Raw genomic sequence first — 6,018 nt, forward strand, 5'->3', positions numbered from 1 at the left:
TAAATTCAGCCCCTTTAGACCTCTCCAACACTGTGGAAACATACCCAATTGCAGGAGTGATGGATACAAATACTGGCACTTGCTTTACGACACGTAATGCTGGTGTAGGTACCAAAACTATTCGGCTTGCAATAACCGTTCGGGGTCCTTTGGGGTACTGGGACTAGTGCTGAGGTCACATCATGTGATTGGCTGTCCGTTGGTCCAATGATGTGTCAGATAGTGATTGGTCTGGACAAATTACGATTCTACCATAGAAGAAGATAGTATTAAGTCAGTTGTAAACAAACAGAGCTCTGACATTGAACAAGATTATCTTCTAGATGTGCTTTAAAAACGTACCTTCAAAAGCCGCCTCCGCTAGCGCACACACCGTCCCAAAGTTCGACAGCTCGCTCACACAGACAGAGTAACCAAACGGATAGCGGTCCAAACCCTCCTCCGCACCGCAGACTATAACAAAGCACCTTCCCTCCCTGCGAACATGAAATGATGAGACTCCAGCTGCTCTGCTCAGAGACACGGTTCGCTTGAATGAAGCAGCCGGTTCATTCTAACAGCCACAGAACTTTTTTCAAAGTGGGTTGTGGCAAAATCTCTTTGTAAATAATACAGAGAATAATGTCAGACACAACTTATGAAGAAAAAGAAATTTAGTTACAAAAAGAAACGTGACATGAAAATCTCTAGAGCCCCAGCAGATCTGGACGCTATGTAGTTTGTCCAAATGGGGGGATGTTATCCTCAGTCGACAGGACCCCGAACGGTTATTGCAGGCCGAATAGTTTTGGTACCTACACCACCCAGCACAGACTGATTGACCGCACCACTACCCAAAGGTTGCTGGAGGCTCAGGCAGCCCCAGGTGGTATCACTGACATCAGAACATTTATTCTTTGTATATAGATTGTGTATATAGATGTATTAAATAGATATTTTATTTCTATTTATTTATTTATCTGTTTTCTTTACTTAATAAATTTATTTATTTATTTACTTAATTTAAGGACTATTCATTTTTTATGTTTTTTATTATGCGATTCTTTTAATTATTATGTTATTCATCATTAATTCGTCATTTACCTTCTCCCGTTTTATCCCCTTCGGGGTCGTGGGGCTGCTGGAGCCTATCCCAGCCATTTACGGGTGAAGGCTGGGGACACCCTGGAAAGTTCGCCAGTCCGTCGCAGGGTCACACATATCACACACCAACGCACACTCACATTCACACCCATGGACAATTTGGAGTTTTTGGACGGTGGGAGGAAGCCGGAGTCCCCGGAGAAAACCCAGGCATGCACGGGGAGAACATGCAAACTCCTTACTGAAAGGCCCTTTATTGGTGTATTCTGTTTTAGGTCCCCAGCCGGGACTTGAACCAGGGACAGATTATTATTTTACTTGTGATATTTGAGATTATGTTTGAATCATTTTACGTATTTTATTTTTAACTGCTTATATTGTTATATCTCATTTTATTTTTATTGTTATTTTATTATAATTTTTAATCTGATGTTTCATACTCCAGTGTTTCCTCCTCCATTGTTCTGGGGCTCTACCGGCTCCGCCTGCAGGGGGTGCTGTTGCTGCGGTGCCCATTCCCATTGGGCTGGCTGGGGTCCCGCTCTGTGGTCTAATAGCTGTAAAGTGGGCCCTAGGCTGCTCTGTGTTGGGCGAGCGCTGTGGTAATGACCCCCGTGGTCGGGCTGGGCCTTGGAATAAATGGACCCCCATGATATTGTTTCCTCATAGCAGTACCAAGCCAGACTTTTTCTTTTTTTCTGTGTGCGATTGTCCTGCGTTTTCTGTTTTTAATAATTTTCACTTTTTATGGCTATTTCATCTGCTTTTATGTTAAGCGCTTTGTGTTTTTGATGAAATGAAAGGCGCGATATAAACAAATGAAATTTGAGTTTGACAACAAGGACAGATACACACAGTTCACAAGGCAGCAAACAGAGGTTTTGTTGAGGAAAGTCAACTCCACTGCTCCACTGCACAATGCAGAAAAGGCTTTTACTGGAGTGGAAGACCCCACAACCAGAAGGATTTTGTCTGCGGGTGAAGCAGTACAGAACGGTTGGATGCTAAAGGAGACTGCACGCCGCTACATGGAGGTCCAGCTCTTGACTGGAGGGCTGGTCAATCCCAAAACAGGCGGCAGGATGAGCGTCATAGATGCCTATACGTCCAAAATGATTGACAGCACAATGATGAGGGAACTGCTAGCCGACGTATGAGAAGGATATCTTAGACCCACTAACACAGGAGAAGATTAACTACAAACAAGCTCTGGATCGCTGCAAAAAAGACCCAAAGTCTGGGTTACCGATGCTGCCCACCTCCTCCAAAGGAACTGGCTACACAACAGGCAGCAACTCATTCAAGTATTCTTGAATCTAGATATGTTTACTGATCAGGGTTAACTTGTTTATGAAGCTACGGGGTAAACAAGTACCGCTGGAAATTTAAAAAAAAATTGTGGACTTTTGCATGTTGACTCAGGAGATATCTTTTTTTTTTTTTTTTTTTTTTTTTTTTTAACTTGTCCTGTCCAACAGCTGGGCAGACAGATGAGAGCTGAGGGCCTCTTGTGTTGGACAGATTTTACTTTAACAAGAGGGGTTATTAATCTTCAGACAAACCAAAGGTATGTCTGAATAAACCCCTTTTGTAATTGAGGCCAAACTTTATTAATTTCAATCATGTCTGTAAATCTTTGGTGTTGGACCGGACGGAAAAGGAAAGAGGGGAAGAAGAGAGAGGGACGATAGAGAGAGGGGGGGTAGGGGGTGATAATAGGAGGGGAAGGGGGATAAGACCATGAAGCAGCATAAAGAAACAAGTTTACTGGTTGTTAATCATTATGGTAAGGTTCAAATGTAGTACAATAAGGGCGGAGCCTGTCCACACACACACTCAAATGTTATAAACACACCTGCTAGCTGCAAAAATGTCCACCTGTCGATATGTATACAAAACAGATAGTGTTCACACGCATACTTATGCCTTAAAACCAACTAGTGTGAAATATTTCAGTCATTCAGTCATGCAAACTGTTAGTGCAAAGGTGAGCTAACACCTGTGCTCAGGTGAGTGTTTATGTTCTTCTAAAATGGATGGTGGAACGTGGAAAGAAGGAGGGAGAGTGCCCAGCCATCCCCACCCCAAGACCCCCACCGCAGCAGCAGCGGCAGCCGGAATCCCCCCAACGCCACACGGGAACCGGCAGGGAACAACCGCCGCCCGGGCGACCAAGCCCGCCACCCAGGCCAGAGCCAGCAGGACCGCCGCAAGGCCCCCAGAGCCAGAGAGCAGGGAGGCACGGAGGGAGAGAGAGCGCCGCCCCAGCCCAACCAGGAGAGCAGCCCCCCCGCCGCGCCGGGAGAACCCAACGCAGGGCCCCACCGGAGAAGGACGCCCACAGCCCCAGACGAGCACCCCACCACCACCCAGGAGTTCCGGGCATCCCCCCGCCCCAACCCCAGGTACGAGCCAGGACCCCCCAAGGGAGACCCGCTCCGCACTCCAGGCAGCCATCCGCCCGGCCCACGGTTGGTCCAGGGAGGAGCGAGGCAGGGGCCCGCCGCCCCCGCCCAAGAGGGGGGAACCCCGGGGAAAAAAGAGGGCCCACACGGGGTGTTGTAAATATGGCCCGACCAGGCTCGGCCACAGTTGAAAATTTGGCGGGGCCCAGCGCTCAGGAGCAAGGACCAGAACCCACCCCCCAGGGACACGAACACTCCCGGCTCAGATGTAATGTGAACCCCCCCGCCGCGCGGAGAGAGCACCGCCGGGCCCAGGAAACCGGCACCCCGGGGACACGGCCGCCGTCGCAAAGGGGCCCGTACCCCCCACCAGGGAAGAGGCAGGGGACAGATGGTCCTAGGTCCCACCTTCCTTGCAAAATGTGTGTGCGTGTATGTGTGTTTGAGAGGGTGTGTGTGTGCATGTGTGTGTGTTTATGTTGGAATGTATATATTGAGGGGGGAGGGGTGTGTGTGCTAAGGGGGGTGCAGTTAAAATTGGCGGGTAGGGCACTGAGGGGACATCTCCTGATTACTCACAGTGACGTCCCCTCACCCTCCCCACCAAGGGACCCTATATGTCTAAGGTGTGGTTAAAATTGGCGGGTAGGGTGCTAGGAGGACATCCGCTGCTTGCTGGCAGTGATGTCCAAGCACCCCCCCTACCAAGGGCCCTACATGTCTAAGGTGCAAATAAAACCGAAAGAGGGGGGGCCCACTCCATACGGCAACCATAGGAGGGGGGCCACTGCCTAGTAAACCCCCCCCCCCCAAGGCTCATCGCAGGCTAAGCCCCCCACCCCCTCACCCTATTATGAGGTTATATGAGGAAGGGGGTAAGTTGGGGACAGCTGGTAGACTGTCCCCCGGTGGTCAAACAGCTGTCCCCCCCCCAGCAAGGGGGCCAGGCCCACCCAGCCCAGGGGCCCCACCCCCGGAGGCGCCGACACCCCAGGCCCAGCACCCCCCCCCCCACACAGAGAGAGAGGAGCCAGAAAGCGTTGGCCCCCCCCCGGAGCAAGCCCAGGCCCCCACCCCCAAACGCCGGCCCTAGAAGAGCTCTGATCAGGCCTCGACGGGACCGAGGCAGCCGACCGGCCGGGGAAACCGCCGATGGCCTCAGCGGAGACCCCGACCCGTCAACCCCCCTGCCCCGTACCAATAGTGCCCCCCCCCCCTCCCCCAGAATGCCCCCCCACAAGGCAGGGCCGACAAGACACCCCCCCCCCCAGACCCCGACTCAGGAGATATCTACAACTACAGCTGCCTGTCAAGCTAAAATATTTGCACAAATTGTAAACATAGATCTGATTGTATATTACTTTTTTTGACACCAAACTTTAAACTCAAGACTGTTCTTATTTTATTTATTTTGTTTTGTCTTAATGTAAAGCACTTTGTGTTGTGGGTAATATAGGAAAAGTGCTTCATAAATAAAGTTTGATTTGATTTGAAGCTCAATCCATCCCTTGTTTCGTTTTGGTTTTCATTCCAAAGAGTGTGATTTACTTTTGGAGAGTCTGACTTTTTAAGAAATTGGGAGACAATGTTGAGGGAGGTTTCAATGATTTTTGTTTTTCTTTGGCCCACCAAATCATTTTCCGTCTCACAAATACAAGCTTTTTCAAACAGCATGTTTTTTCATCTGCTCCTGATTTACAAAAACTTGAAAAATAAATTCCTTGAAAATGCAATTTGTGCTGGTTTTTAAAATATTTGTCCTCAATCATCATAAAAAATGCCACAAGAACGTGTTCAAAACACCAAAACCAAAAAGACTATTTTCATCAGTCGGTCTCTAAAATAAAATGACAGCTGCCCCTGGATTTGTTCAACAAATACACACCCTGAGAACGTTTAGTATTGAGTCTTAAATGTGTAAAAACCTTACAGGGTGATCAAGAGCAGAAGGAGCTCAGGCTGAAACAGTCAGGGCTGCATCATTGCATCGATTAATGGCAGAAACAAGTACTGCAGAGAAATAAAAACCTGAAAGGCTGTGATGACTGAAGCTGTTCCTTAGCGTCAGCAGGGTTTCTGAAATTTTCCTAAGATTTTTTGTAACTTTATTTAAAAGAGACCACAGTTTGTCAGCAGGTGGCGCAGATGTGCCATTATTTTAACTTTGAGAGGCTTGATTTATCTGTAATGATGGAACTTGTTTAAATAAATGTTTACCAAAGAAAATGTCTAAAAATCAATTCACTAACTACAGAATTCTGTTCTTGATATTGTTAAACACAAAAGGAAGTATTAGAATCACCATTTAAAACGTTTGTTTTTCATTATAAAATCATTACCTATCATAAGATAGTCATGAAAAAGTCTCACTTTTATGAGAATCTAGTCATAAATTATCAGTAAAAAAAATGTTAGATGAACATAATCATAAAATTACGAGATAAAAAGGAAAGATTTGACAAGAACAAAATTTTAAAATAAAGTTTTATAAGAATAAAGTCGTAAAATGATGAGGAGACAGTTGTGAAAG

This window comes from Oryzias latipes, chromosome 1 (assembly GCF_053564925.1).
Source record: "Oryzias latipes strain Hd-rR chromosome 1, Olatipes_Hd-rR_3.1".
Taxonomy (NCBI): domain Eukaryota; kingdom Metazoa; phylum Chordata; class Actinopteri; order Beloniformes; family Adrianichthyidae; genus Oryzias; species Oryzias latipes.